We start from the raw sequence: 13723 nt of genomic DNA, 5'->3' as shown, positions 1-13723 counted from the left end.
CTCTCTTCCCAAAAAGCCGTCGCGTAACACATGATTCTCTGGAAGATACGCTTGATGACCTTCGTAGATTTGCTTCTTCAGTGAGGGTGCCCTACGTGCATTCAGTCTAGGTCCACATGTGACACATGCTCTGTATCCGCTTGTTTGAAGCCCTGCATGTATACACATGATAATAGATCAACTATGGGAAAAAACAAGATTTACAATGTCTGAGTGAGGAGTGTCAATAGATCACCTGAGCATTCTGTTAGCCCGGGATAGTCATGCATGGTCCACATTAGAATGCCTCTGATCAAAGCATTCCGTCGTCCTGTGTGTCGGCTCATATCCACCACCTCTATGCCAATCCACAATTGTTGTAGCTCTTCCAATAGTGGATGAAGATACACATCCATATTCCCCACTTTATATCGCCCTGGCACAATCAAGCTTAGCCATAGGTGCCCCTTCTTCGTAGTCAACCACGGGGGAATGTTGTAGTTGACGATGACAACGGGCCATACACTGTAAGATGTTGATCTTTGACCAAATGGATTGACGCCATCCATAGCCAGGCCTAAGCGCAAATTTCGAGCTTCCCTGGCAAAATCCGACCATGTTCCATCTATATGTTTCCAGGCTGCGCAATCTGCAGGAATTCGTAGCACACCATCCGAAGATTTATTCTCCTCATGCCATGATGCTAGGGCGGCCATGGACTTACATTCGAAGAAATGCTTGATGCGAGGAAGCAGAGGAAAATGTCGCAAAACCTTTTGTGGAATTTTTGTCCCGTGAAGATCTACTCGATATCTTTCGGAATCACATTTCGGACACTTCTCTATGTCTATGTATTCCCCTCTGAAAAGAATGCAGTCATTAGGACAAGCGTGGATAGAATTGTAATCCATCCCCAAGTTTCGCAAAATCTTTCTTGCTTCATCTCGGGAATCTGGCATCACATTGTCAGCTGGTAGTATGTGCTCTTTCAGCAATCTACACAACATAAAAATATGATACAGTCGTGTACAAATCTATCAGATCATTATACATTTAGAGTTTTATTAAAGTAAACTAATTGTAATAGATCACTTGAAAAGCGCTGTGACGCTAGTGTCACTCCATCCAAACTTTGCCTGCATGTTGAGAAGAACCAGGAGTGCTTTCAATCTAGACATACGTGCTCCATTATACAATGGCGTATCGGCTTCACTTTTCATATCATCATAGATAAGCCTTTCTGAATCCATGATCGTCTCGATCATTTCATCAATCTCGGGCTCAAACATTGCCTCGTTGGGAATGTGCTCTGCATGATCATCCCCCGAGCTGTCAGAGGCTACATCTTGTGGCCTCACATATGCTGCTTGACCAAAGCGCCTGCAAACACGTCTATTGGGTTGCAAGATTGCTGCTTGTTGGCCAGCGTCAGAGTCCGACGAGTTATAATTGGCAACAACTCGATCTATAATAGATGGATCGAACTCGCCAAATTCACGAACGTGCTGCAAAGAAACACGTCTTGTCCGTCGCACAGCATGCTTGCATTGATTACAAGGACATAAGACCCTCGTTGAGAGATAGATGTTTCGGTTGGACGGTCCCACATCCTCGTCACTACTCATAATGAGGATAAAAAACTTATAACCTGGACAACAAATTTAATATTCTATTGGCATTCTTCGTCTTATCTCTCTCTCTCTCTCTCTCTCTCTCTCTCTCTCTCTCTCTCTCTCTCTCTCTCTCTCTCTCTCTCTCTCTACCTCACATTCTCTAGTCATGTCCAATCCCCGCACACCTCGGTCTAGAGGTGCACGGAGATCAGAACCACCGGGTTATAATCTCGTCTTTATTGGTCAATACCTATATTTGTGGGTACAAGAAATCTACACACCCACGTCTACTTGATACTGCATGTAGTGGACAAAACCCCTTTGCCTCTTCTCTAGCTGTAGCACTTCACAGCATCTTAACATCTTTTCACAGTAGATCTTTTCACTGTTCGTCTAACTCTAAACCCTAAACCGTAAGTAATTCTTGCGCGGACTCGATCTAACGTAAATAAGAGTAAATCTAAATAAACGTAAATCTAACTAAAAATAAACCTAAATCTAATTTAACGTAAGTCTACATCTAACCTAATCTTTAACGTCTTTTGGGATAGTTTCCTACGACGTTAAAACTCTCTTCTTCTTGTGTGTGTGTGTGTGTGTGTGTGTAAACCTAAATAAACCTAAGTCTAATCTAATATAACATAAATCTAAATCTAACGTAAATTATGTTATATTAAAAACAAAGAACTAAACTAACAGGGATTATAAGAACCTTAAAACTGATTTAACACATAATTTTTCACATAACTCGGCAAGAGTTGGCATTCTCATCACTAAAGATGTGAGAGTTAACTTTTGGCGGTGACGCTGCCTCATCTCCATCCACATCTGACGACAGCAATTGGCCCTTTAGAACGTTCTTGCTCTTGTTACTAACTTTGAAGTTGCTGTTGAATGACTAGAGGTTGTCTAGATGGTCATTGTGTCAGGGATGTAGTGACTCTTGCCGCCCTGAAGATCCACCTTCTTCCCTATCTTCTGAAGACATTTCACTAGTACTTTTGGATCGACGGAGCCCACCATGAGTGAAGGCAGCAATACCCTATATTCCATTGAGGGCTTTCTTCACCCGCTTCATGCAGGCATCGCAGTCTATGGAGACCTAAATCTAATCTAATATAACGTAAATCTAAATCTAGCGTAAATAAACGTAAATCTAGTTAAAAATAAACCTAAATCTAATTTAATGTAAGTCTACATATAACCTAATCTTTAACGTCTTTTAAGATAGTTTCCTACGATGTTATAACTCTCTTCTTCTTGTGTGTGTGCGCGTGTGTGGATGTGTGTGCCAATAAAAAGAGATAAATGGTATAACCTTTCTATCACCCATGCCAAGTATGATAGATTGATTATGCCATTTCCCTCTTGAATAATAGGTCTTGAGTTCAACTCCTCGTCGGCTAGATCTTTAGGTCTTTTAATTTTAATTAGTTTCCTACGACCTTAAATTAGTTTCTCTCTCTTTCTCTCTCAATGTGTGTGCGTTTTTTTGGATCGTATGCATGTTTTCTCTCTCTTTTCCTCTCTCAATGTGTGCGTTTTTTGTTTATGCATGTTCTCTCTCTCTTTTTCTCTCTCAATGCGTGCGTTTTTTGTTTATGCATGCTCTCTCTCTCTTTTCCTCTCTCAATGTGTGTGTGCATTCTTTGTTTATGTATGTGTGTGTGCGTTTTTGTTTTTGTTTGTACTCTCTCTCTCTCTCTCTCTCTCTCTCTCTCTCAAAAACACTATGTGTGTGTGTGTGTGTATGTGTGTGAGAGAGAGAGAGAGAGAGGGAGAGAGAAAGAGGGGAAGGGAACATGAGAATGAGGAGAGGGAAGGAGCATACCTGGCTCTCCTTCCTCTCCTCGTGTGTGTGTGTGTGTGTGGAGAAGAAAAAGAGAGAGAGAGAGAGAGAGAGAGAGAGAGAGAGAGAGAGAGAGAGAGAGAGAGAGAGAGAGAGGGAGAGCGTTACCTGCTCCTTGCTTGAGGGCGTCGAAAAACTGAGATCTGAGATCTGAGTTTTTGGGCGCGCTCGGTTATTTTTTTAGCCCAGCCGGCGTCGCTATGAGCGTCGCAAATTTACAAAGAAATTTGCGACGCTCATAGCGACGCCGGATTTACATTTTTTATAATAAAAGAATTCACTAAAGTAATAAAATATTTTTTGAGAGGAGTGAATTTCAAGCGTCTCCTTATCTGCAAGCACTTATGCACCCTTGATGTTGGCATTTTTTCTTGGTGCCTCTGTAGTGGCCCCTTCCACTCTCTCAGCTTTAGCCTCATCAAGAGATTCAACAGCCTCTTTTGGGGTGTTTACATCTGTGGCAACCTCTTTGCTCTGTGTCTCCTCCCAATTGTTGGCTCTTGCTTGCAGCCCACGACTCCAATATTATAGTCACTTTGCCTTGATCTATATTGCACCGGGTCATGTGGAAGCTTATCAGCCTCAGATGTACAAATGATGAGACCCATGCAATTGAGTAGATGCCCCCCAAGGTTGGAAAAGTGCTACTCGTGAATAGATTGTTGTTGATGAAAGTTGATGATGATAGTTGAACAACGACATTGCGGGGGATAGTGTGGGTGACATAACTATCAGTACTAACAAAGAACTCTTCACAGGAATCAAACCATTGCTTAACACCACAATTTCTAGTTTGGTAGTTGAATGCTCCCCATGATAGCCTCAACCTAATCACTTGATATCTCTGATTCTGAATCAATTGGCCAAGTTTTGGAATCTTCCATCATGCGAGCATGCTCTACTCCAACTTCAATTTGCCTAAGCTTTGATACCACTTGTTGATCTCATAGCAAAGTCATATTGCATCTCTCTAATAGACATGGCAAGGGAATGGGAGTGTATGCAGAGAAGAGAAGAGATAGAGGGAGAGATAAGATAACACACAGGTATTGCAAAGAAGAAGAGAGTCAATTAGATTTTTCTTGAGCCTTTATATGCATTACAACATGTCACACCATATGTTGTTGTCCAAGTTGGGCTGACCCAAAAAGATGTACCTGTGTCCGATCAATCAGGGTGTATTCTAATAAATGTCGATGCTCAAGCCATATCTTCATGATTTTTGTCATTTGATTCTTGATAGGTGTGAAGGCCTTTATGCTTACTGACCCTGTTGTTGGTGTCCTGGCTATATCTATGGAGATCTTGAGAAGCTATAGGAGAGTGAAGATAGACTGCATGAAAGGTTGTAGGTATCAGAAGTGCTCAAAAAAGCACAGAACTCTCACGAAAGGATCAGAAAAGGACTCAACTTGTAAAAGCGAGTTCAAAATAGGCACGGCACTTTTATAGCATCTCTTATGTATTTTGAACACCACACACCATGCCTTGATTGGTGAATTCACATGTGTACTAGTTAATAGACCACCATGCCATATCACAATTACACTAAGTAATGGGCATCCTCCCAATGTTATGCCACAATTTGAGCCCATTTACCATACTCGGGATCACAGTGCCATCCAAATTCCACAAAAAGAAATCATTGGCATCGACACTTGCATGAACACGGTATGGTCCTAGACAGTGCAACTTAAGCTTACCTTTATGCTTTCCTTGCTAGGAATTAAACATCAATATCAAGTCTGCTGGTCTAATTATCCTGAATTGTATTCCTTGGTTCACTTTTTTCTACTTTTGGGTCTAAAATTCCCGCATCAGCATAAAACAATTATATCTATTCTCTTCCAGCTGGAGCAACTGGTCAATACAATAGACCATTGAGTCTTCTAATAAGAGTTTCTTTGACACCACAATCCGCATGTTGGATACTACAAATTCCAATGGACAAATGGCCTCTATTTTGAATGCCAATTTGAACGGAGTAGACCCTACAACCATTTTAAATGAGGAGCGAGATTCCCATAGTGCCAAAGGAAGTGTAAGATCCCAATCATCACATTTTGCAGCAATTAACTTGGTCAACATCAACATAATGACCTTATTACTGCTTTCAGCCAAACCATTTGCTTTGCGGATAATAAGGATTACTCTTCTTATGCGTGATTTGGAAAGTCCGCAATAGTTCCCTAATCACCTTATTTAGGAAATGTATTTCGTGATTACTGACAATTCCACCAATAATCCAAATCGAGGAAACACATCCCACCATAGGCATTTAGCAACAATTGAGATCGCATTATTTTCCTTTTATGCCCATGCTTCGACCCATTTTGTATAGTAATCCATACAAATCAAGATATATATGCATTGCGATTGTTTTGTTGCCGGTTTGATTGACCCTATAAAATCAAGTCCCCATTTTGTAAATGGTTCAATTGGCAGGATTAGACTCAATGGTAATTGATTAGACCCTATAAAATCAAGTCCCCATTTTGTAAATGGTTCAAGTGGCAGGATTAGACTCAATGGTAATTGATTCTTATTAATTGGCTTGCTAATCTAGGTAGAAATCGCACTGAGTTGAAAACCTCAATGCATCCGCATGAGCTGTCGGCCACCATATTCTGGCTTGAACACTTTCCTTGCACTTCTCGGTCTAGAGACAAATGTTCCCCAACAATGCCCTCATGAGCCTCTTCAAGAATTGTACGTTGTTTCAATAAAATTTTGAGCATATGGCTCTGCAATGCTACTCTCTTCTGTTGGTCAACCATCACAAATGGGCCAGCATAATTCCTTCCTATAGAAAAATCATCATCTCCTCATACCATGTCCATGGAAGAGGTTTCATACCTTTTCCATGTCCATGGAAGAGGTTTCAAAGATGGAATATTTTCCACTTTGGCATCTGCACTAAACAGATGGGTATTTGGCAACTCATTCTTAACATCAGTCGGTGCTTCTCCTTAATCTAATCAGGTCAAATAGTCTAACATCACATGTTTCACACAAGGTCAATGCACCACCTCAAAATCAAATTCTTGTAATAGAATCATCCGTCTGGCCAATCTCCTAACCAAATTTCTTTTTTGTACCAGAAACAGTAGTGTGGAATGATTGACATGAAAGTAAAACAATTTGTCAAGTAAATAGTGTTTGAACTCCTTTAACATGTACACCATACCCAAACATTCTCACGCTATCAATGAATAACTGTCGCTACTACAAAAAGTCTCCTACTTGCATAGTACACTAGTTTGAATTAGTCGTTAGTTGTCTCTTGCATCTGTACACTTTCGATTGCAATATCAGACCCATCCACAAAGACATGAAATTCCTTACCCCAATTTGGAGGTAAAAGAATTGGTGCTCTAGTTAGCACCGGTTTAAGGTAGTGTAAAACCAGATCACATTCTAGAGTCCACTTAAATTATTTCTTGTCCACATGTGTCATCTCATTCAATGGCACCGCAATATGCACCAAAAACCGTAGATGTCAGCGATGCCATCGAACCTAACCAAGAAACCTCAAGGTTGTCTTCAGCGAATTAGAGGAGGTGCCTACATAATGGCCAAAATCTTGCTTGGATCTACTACATTACCATCTTTGGAGATGATGTGGCCCAACAACATTTTACTAGCCATCGCAAACACACATTTCATTGGACTAAAACTCAATTTGTTTTCTCTGCATGTTTCAAAACAAACTTAAGGTGCAAATAATGTAAATGCTATTTATCCCCAAAAGTGGAGAAATCATCCAAAAAAATGTGCATAAAATTGATCAAGTACATACCAAATATCTGTTGCATGTCTCTTTGGAACGTACTTGGTGTATTTCTCAAACCAAATCACATCATTGTGCAGACAAAAACTCCCCATGCTATCATGAATGCTGTCTTTGGTTGATCTACAAGACTACCATTTGGATTTGATTGTACCCATTATAGCCATCTATAAAAGCGTTCATCTACTGGCTGGCTACCTCATCCCAAGTGGAATCCAAAAATAGAAGTTTAGTTAAAAAGGATTCAATATTGTAGGAACATTCAACATTTGATAGTCAACACAGATCCCCAGCTTCTTGTTTTTCCTTGGAACCACCACAATTGGTGAAATTCATTCCAAATTATCAATTAGGTCAATGAATCTAACCTTCATTAGCCTATCAAGTTCCTCTTTAACTTCCTTGGCATTATTCGGATTCATGCGATACCTGGCTTGATTATTGGGAATTGCATCCTTCTTGAAATTGATCCGATGCTGGTAAACTATAGGATCAAGACCCTTCATATCCAAATAATCACATGCAAACACATTCATGAACTCCATCAAAAGCTTGATCAAATAAGTTTGGAAAGATTCATCCAAATGTGCTCAAATCTTGACAGGTTTAGGATTTTCCTTTGTCCCCAAGTTGACTTCTTGGATTGCATCCTCTTTGACTCGCAAGACCTATTCATCTGCTTCTCAAAGTTATGTTACTGTTGCAATAACTCTTTCAAATCCATCACTTCATATTCAGGTTTATTCTCCTCTGCCAAGCTTGAACATCATTGTTGGAACTTAATTCAACTTCAGCCCACCATGGTTTGGTCGGAACATTCTCCGCATAATGACTTTGAGTGGCTTTGATATCCATCGTAAAAATAGCCATAGAGTCTTAATTAGCCTACAAGAATTTAGCTTCTTTCTCATCATTAATCCTTTTGTCATGTTTATAGGTTTCGTCACAATAGGTCTACTTTCATCTCAAAGATGATTACCTTGTTGATATGGAACTTGTATCTGGTAGATAAAGTAGGATCTGAATGGTGGTGCCACCCCCACAAAGATCCAGCTTATGACAATTGTTGGTTTGTGCCCGTAGTTGTGGCCACATTTCCTTCAAGGCTAAATCCCACTAGCGTTATCAACAAGGGTTTGGGAAGGTTGACACTATCTGATTCATAACCTAACCCGGAGAAGGAGATGCGGTTTGCAAAAATTTCAAAAGTGGAGTTAATTCGCATCGTCGTCTGCAACTAACCCAATTTGATTTGGTGGTGTCTACTTAGGTTAATGTATCTATGACTTCAATTGTAACCACTTCCAATTCCTATCTCCCCATGGGTCTTTCAATTCTATTAGATTTATTTGGTAGAGTCAGATACCGGGCTTGTCGATCCAATAGGAAAAAGGTAAGAGTGATCACCGACGAGAGGTGCACTCTAATTGGAACATTCAAGGGATTAGTTGGCTGAGCATGGGCGCCAGAGTGTGAATGGGGAGAGCTCATATAAAAGTCAACTAAACCTAAAAATCACTCATTCTCTCATCTGTGCAATTTAAGAGTGTTCAGTGTTTGCAGTTAATAAGGTGATCAATGATGGTACAGCCAAAGTGTGTCGACTCTAGAAGGTGGCATGGATAGATATATGCAGGCAAGCAGAAGCTTGGCAAAAGGAAGGAGCAGCTAAGAAGATCATGGGTTGACAAGCAGCAGCGGGAATGTATGCCTGATGTGGTATATAGGCCAAGGAAGGCTCCATGAGGGGCTAATTGGGGAAGCAAATGAAGGAGATACAAAGTGCAATTTTTTGGCCTAGTAATGTAGAGCTTGAAGTGTTGAAGGAGCAGGTCCAAACGGCTCATCAAACTGAGCTACGGAGCCCAAGTTATTGAAAGATGAAGGTTCACGGTGTTGCAAATTTTTATCGGACAGGACAGCTATGGACAAGTGGCCCAGGCAGGTGTCAAAGGTTATATGTGTAGTGCTCGCGGTATGGAGCATACCTGTCTTCTCGGATTGCAAAACGGAGCTCGAGTTAGCAAGATATAGTCAATTGAAGTTTTTCTGGGGCCCAGTTCTAAGCTCAGTTGCCGGCATTGGGAAATGCACCATTTGGTGTTTTCATGAGCTCGCCAGGTGTTTGGTACATAGTATGCAGCATATGATGTTAACCGAAAGTGACTGCACGTCAAACGGAGTCCGGAGCGGGGAGATATTGGAGTCGGAAGACTAGGTGCACTTGTCCGGATTGGTTTGCATATGATTTTTTTAGTTTTTTATGGCCTTGGATAGCGGGCTTAGGTGAGTTGCAAGATGACAAGGTTTGCACGGCCCGGGGCCGTAAAGTGGGAATTGGGCACAGCTTCGCAGCTTAGCGATTGGATCAATGAGTACCAGTTGGTAGGCAAGACAGACAAGGGGGAAAAGTAGATTTTTTTGGGGGGGTTTTTTCCAATTTCTCAATGCATGGAGAACCAGTTACCCAAGGACCGCCATGAGGCACTGCAAATATCCCACCTGGGGAGCGAGATGTGGTACGCGTGGGGCATAAGGGCAGGAGCGCATACCCTTCATTGACATCAAATGGGGAGCAAGGAGCTTAGGCTTCCGTGAGCCATGGCGAACAGTGCGAGGCACTACGTCTGCGGGCGGGAGGGGCGTTGGGCGCTAGTTTTTGGCGGCACGGCTGTGTGTAGGAGGAGGTGAGGTGGCACAGTAAGCACGCCCATTGAGCAGGTGGCCGGCGGTTGTTGTAGCACCATGCTGATGTGGCAGCGCCCAACAAGGGCCCGTGCCCGCGATCGTACAAGGCCCGATTTTTGAACTTAGAGGGAGAGGCAATAGCGACCTCGCTATTGCCTCCCCCCTCCCCAGTGTGTAATAAAGGTTGTGTTCCACAATAGAGAGAGAGAAGAAGGGCGGCAAGTGTAAAACCAGTCAAGGGGAGGAATCCCACCAAAAGGTAGGAAGGGAAAAACTTGAAAGTTTCAAAGTGCAAGTCAAAAATGGAAGCCCAAAGGTGAGCCGAGCAACCAAATTGAGTAGGTATGCACCATGCACATGTCAAACATCAAGAAAATGCCAAGTGGTAGTCATGCAATGGGAATTTCTAAAAGAAGCTCCAGTTAAGTTGTACGAGCTAGATGGCTCATATTTTTTTCATTTTTAGCCTTAGCCAAGCCTTATAAAAGGGAAAATGAGTGATTTTTCAAGGGCTTTTTTGCGAGAGGGAGTGATTGAAGGTTTCAAGCATGTGTAGTGCAAAGCTTGCCATTGGAGTTGCACATTCTATTGTACTACCTCCCTATGCAATAATACCAAGTATTAGCCCATACATCTTGTGTTGCTTCTCCCCATCCCCCCTTTTTTCTCTTGCTCTTTGTGTACTTGCCGGTGCTTGCAGAGGGTTTGCCTGCAACCTGAAGGGTGTCACTAAAAGAGTAGAATTGGGGTGTTTTGTGAGTCAGAAAGGGTGAGTTGAGCAGTGTGGGAGTGTTTATGCTGAAGGGTGTTTCTTGCAAGGTGTGAGGTGATAGTTCGGTATGCTAAAGTTGGATTGTTAGTGCAAATTGGCTTTTATGTAGCCGGCATTGCGGGCCCGTTTTCTACAAGATTTTCAAAAAGAGGTATCTCTTGTTGATTTCGATGCAAGATTGAAAAATTTGAAGCAGGACGTGAACGAGGAATTTGGAGTCTTCCTCGCCCACTTCAAAGAGCGTTGGAGGGACTTTGTAGTGGCCATGCAGTTGGTCAATGGTGGTGAGTACTTTAAATTGGAAAATTTTATGGATTGTTTGCATCCCAAAGTTTGTGAAAAGGTGGATTTCGAGGGCCCGGAGGATTACAATGGAGCTGTTGCTATTGCACGGTCTAAGAGCCAAAAAATATAGAAGAAAATTGAGCAAGGTGCGTTGGGGTACGAGGCGATGGTTCCCAATCCGACTTCGAGTTTGAGAGAAGAAGTTCAAATGGATAATCAATCCAATCGAGGGGTAGCAGCCATTCCTCAACAATGGGTATGTAGAGTTCAAGATTTGTATGAGCAAATGCAAGATTTTCGTTTAAGTGTTATGGATAGACGTCAAGCAAGGACAGGTGTTACAAATGCGGAGGGAAGGTCACTATGCTCCAGATTTCCCTCACCCACCAAGGGAAAGGGGCGACATGTATCCTCTGTTTGGTCGAGGCAAGGGTCAGGCACAATTTAATGGCCAAAGAAAGCAGCAAGCAATTGAAAACCAAGCACATGCGGCTCCATCAGGTAATGATGAAGTACAAAAAGTTAACATTATTGGTGTTGACAGGTAGGAGGTTGACATTATGGCCAACAAAAGAGCACGAGGTGAAAGTGAGACTGAGATGGAACGTGAAACTAGAGCAAATAAGGGGAAAGAAAATGTGAATGAAGGTAGAGAGCATCCAGAGCCAAGGAGAAGAAGGCGAAGACAAAGAATTACTCAAAAGGATTTTCAGTTGGGACGCGGTAATCCGGAGTATGGTTTGGTAAGAGATGTTCAAAATCAAAAGGCTAACATCACTTTTTGGGCAGCTGCTCGCATTAAACCCTAAGTTAAGAAGGGAGTGGTCAACCATTGTCAGTACAACGCTTCCTCGAGTGGGAGGAGATGTGCATGCGGTACAGAATCTAGCCTTAAGGGTGGGGAGTCCGATCGATGTGCTTCCAGTGGTGGATGTTTTTCTTGAGAAGAAGAAACATGTTCAAGCCTACATTGATGGTGGTGCCCAAGTCTGTGTGATTTCTGCTATGAGAGATATTGGCATTAAAGTTGTTGTTAGGTCCAATGTGCGAATGAGGATGGCCAACCATGCCAAAGCTCGGTGTTTAGGAGTGGCACAGGATGTGAAGGTAAAGGTTATGGGAGTTGAATGCTTAATTGATTTTTTTGTCATGAAAGCAAGAGAAAACGCTTATCCAATTATATTGGGGAGGCCATGGTTGTTGGCAATTGGAGCTAAGAAAGATTGGGGGACAGGGGTGTTTACCTTGCCGGATCGAGAAAATGGAGGACAGATTGTGTTGGATCTAAAGACCAAGGAGAGCCATTTTCATCTGTTAACCCTCACGCACATTCATATCACCTACGACGGACATTGTATTATTTATTTTGTAGAGTCAGGTACCGGGCTTGTCGGTCCAATAGGAAAAAGGTAAGAGTGATCGCCGACGAGAGGTGCACTCTAACTGGAACATTCAAGGGATTAGTTGGCTAAGCATGGGCGCCCAAGTGTGAATGGGACGACCTCATATAAAAGTCAACTAAACCTAAAAAATCACTCATTCTCTCATCTGTGCAATTGAATAGTGTTCAGTGTTTGCAGTTTATAAGGTGATCAATAATGGTACATCCAAAGTGTGTCGACTCTAGAAGGTGGCATGGATAGATATGTGCAGGCAAGCAGAAGCTTGGCAAAAGGAAGGAGCAGCTAGGAAGATCATGGGTTGACAAGCAGCACCGGGAATGTATGCCTGATGTGGTATATAGGCCAAGGAAGGCTCCATGAGGGGCTAATTGGGGAAGCAAATGAAGGAGATACAAAGTGCAATTTTTTGGCCTAGTAATGTAGAGCTTGAAGTGTTGAAGGAACAGGTCCAAACGGCTCATCAAACTGAGCTACGGAGCCCAAGTTATTGAAAGATGAAGGTTCACGGTGTTGCAAATTTTTATCGGACAGGACAGCTATGGACAAGTGGCCCAGGCAGGTGTCAAAGGTTATATGTGTAGTGCTCGCGGTATGGAGCATACTTGTCTTCTCGGATTGCAAGAGGGAGCTCGAGTTAGCAAGATATAGTCAATTGAAGTTTTTCCGGGGGCCAGTTCTAAGCTCACTTGCCCGCATTGGGAAATGCACCATCTGGTGTTTTCATGAGCTCGCCAGGTGTTTGGTACATAGTATGCAGCATATGATGCTAACAGAAAGTGACTGCACTTCCAACGGAGTCCGGAGCGGGGAGATATTGGAGTCGGAAGACTAGGTGCACTTGTCCGGATTGGTTTGCATGTGATTTTTTTTAGTTTTTTATGGCCTTGGATAGCGGGCTCAGGTGAGTTGCAAGATGACAAGGTTTGCACGGCCCGAGGCCGTAAAGTGGGAATTGGGCACAGCTTCGCAGCTTAGCGATTGGATCAATGAGTACCGGTTGGTAGGCAAGACAGACAAGGGGGAAAAGTAGATTTTTTTGGGGGGGTTTTTTCCAATTTCTCAATGCATGGAGGCCCAGTCACCCAAGGACCGCCATGAGGCACTGCAAATATCCCACATGGGGAGGGAGATGTGGTACGCGTGGGGTATAAGGGCAGGAGCGCATACCCTTCATTGACATCAAATGGGAAGCAAGGAGCTTAGGCTCCCTGGAGCCATGGTGGACAGTGCGAGGCACTACGTCTGCGGGCGGGAGGGGCGTTGGGCGCTAGTTTTTGGCGCCACGGCTGTGTGTAGGAGGAGGTGAGGTGGCACAGTAAGCACGCCCATTGAGCAGGTGGCCGA

This window comes from Adiantum capillus-veneris, chromosome 17 (genome assembly GCF_014529385.1).
Source record: "Adiantum capillus-veneris isolate H3 chromosome 17, ASM1452938v2, whole genome shotgun sequence".
Taxonomy (NCBI): Eukaryota; Viridiplantae; Streptophyta; class Polypodiopsida; order Polypodiales; family Pteridaceae; genus Adiantum; species Adiantum capillus-veneris.
Note: the sequence above shows the minus strand (reverse complement) of the source record.